Here is a 2,500-nt window from a genome sequence, read left to right as displayed (position 1 = left end):
TGATTTGGTGCCACAGAGGATCTATATGTATCTGGATGGGATCTGTGTTTCCAGCAGTGGAGGCTGGTCCATTGAGAAAGAGGAGGGTGGTTCTCCATGGAATTTTGAGGATGGTCCTCAGATCAAATATGACAACGTCACCTCTTAACCATCCAATAAAAATCATAGGCTAGCTAGTTCACTGACTTCAGTGGATGACTGTGTGTGTAGTTCTTTCTGGGGCAACATTCTGGAGAGAAAGATAGAGATGTATTGAGAGGGACAAATACAGCATAACCTTTTACACGTGTTTAGTAAGAGGAGAGAGAGAGAAAGAGAGAATGATACTTTTAGTTTTTAGTTAGATTTTCATTCAAATTATTATGATAACCAGTCAGTTAACCAGGCAGCTAATTATCTAGCTTGCTAGTTTCGTAGAATATCCTGAGGTCATGACCACTCCACTCCATTACCAGTGTCAACTCTCTCCTGACATAAACTGAAGCCAAGTCCCATGTGCCCACTCATCCCCTGGGGCATTCATGTATCCTCTCCATCTCCAAGCACTGTGAGTAACCCTGTCAAATGGTCTCATTACTGTATGCAGGGTCAATCCCACACAAACACAGTCACATTAGTGGTGTTTGTTTCCACAGTAAACACTGTCCTGCCCTGAGTGGAAGCTCTTCTCCAACACCACCCATCCATGATCTTGCACACTGCCATTCCCTAGAGTGTCCCGTTAATGGTCCCATTATTTAATAAATGTTTTAGGTTAAAATCATTTGTCGTAGACAATGTTTAAAACAAGCTTTGCTGTCTATGTATCTATCGAGTCTCCCAGCCTCCACCAGCCTCCACTGGTTTCCAGTGCTAGTCATTTACTTCATTGATGTCACAGATAGATGTGTGTACTGTCATGCACATGATTGCCTGATGTTAACACTCTAATGGCTAAATAAAGGGTTGTTGAAACTCTAACACTCTCTGTCTCTCTGTCAGCTGTGTTACCATGCTTAATGCTTTCCTGCCTGTCAGTGCTATGAATACAATCCCATTGCTGTCACATTCCACACTCTCTCTCCCCCCCCCCCTTCACCGTCGTTTTGCATGAAGTTGTTTTTGCTGTCCGCATCCAGCAGCAGATGGGCTGGACACAGTGTGGTGGCTGGGAGTGGAAAGTAATGGTAGAGAGGCATGAGGGTGGTGTTGTGTGTGGAGGGCTGGGGTGGTTGATTGGCGGGGAGGGAGGAAATGTGTTGGCAGGTGGTGATGTTGCTAGTAGCCACACTCGGAATGCATTTCCCCCTCTGTCTCTCTCTCCCACTCTCGCCTTCGTGCACAATACAAGTCAGGGTGACTCCTCCATTCAAACCCAGTTATGCTAACGAGGGATGGATATTGCCCGCGTGTTCTTTAACCTTTTATATTAGCTATATTGATCCCCCCCCCCCTCCCCCCTCGCTCGAAATAATTGTGCAGATACCCCGGTATCTACAGAGAGAAACGTAGAGCGAACAGATGGGGGGAGAAAAAAAAAAGTGAAGAGTTTGCAGAACAGGGACGGCAAATAAAGGAGAAGTCGATAACAAGTAAGCAGTTTCCCTGCCTGAGAGAAGCGGAAGAAACCCTACAGTCTCTCTCCATGACAAAAAGCAGAGGATTGAGGGAGTGAGAAACATCATAGAGTATGTGCTGTTGACTATGTATGTGTTCAGAAGAAAACTAATCCATATTTCTTAAAGGGTGACTTCACCACTTTTTAACCTCATATTCATACGTATATCTCCAGCACCATATCAGTGTCTACATACTGTATGTATAAACAGTGATTTTCTACGTTCTGTAGTCCAAAAGATGACAAGAAAAGGTCCTAAGGAAATGTCTCAAAGACGTCTTTCTTTCCAGTCTGGGGGAGAGCATCGGATGACATCACCATTTTATTTTGTATCTTTTTGACTACAGAAGGCAGAACATCAGCGTTTTCACATCATCAAATCATTGACACAAATATGGTGCTGGGAATTATAGTGAACATTTTAGCGCCCTTTTAACCCTGTATATGATATACAGTACAATATGTGTAGGAAGGGAGAGGGGCAGAGGTTGTATGGACGACAAGCAGACCAGACCACAGACAAGTTCACCTCACAGTGCAGCGATGTTGACACCCTTTGTGCTAGGCTGAGTGGAGAATGCTCTGATTGGTTGGCTCACTGGTTGGATGTGTCAGGGACATTAGGTGTGGTGGGCGTGGTCTATGGTTGAGCCCATCCATCTATGTACTACCTACTACCCTCATTTTGATCCACACACACACACACACACACACACACACACACACACACACACACCTCCACCTGATCTCGTGGTGAGCTGGTGCCCTGTAGCCTGTGCCATCCGTCAGGGCCTGACATGGGGAGACTGACTGACCTTCAGCTCTACAGGAGGGCTGGAGGCCTGAGGGGCGAGGGAGAGACACAGAGAGAGGGGGAGGGGGGGGGAGAGACAGAGAGCGAGG

The sequence above is a fragment of the Argentina silus genome (assembly GCF_951799395.1).
Source record: "Argentina silus genome assembly, chromosome: 4".
Lineage (NCBI taxonomy): Eukaryota > Metazoa > Chordata > Actinopteri > Argentiniformes > Argentinidae > Argentina > Argentina silus.
Note: the sequence above shows the minus strand (reverse complement) of the source record.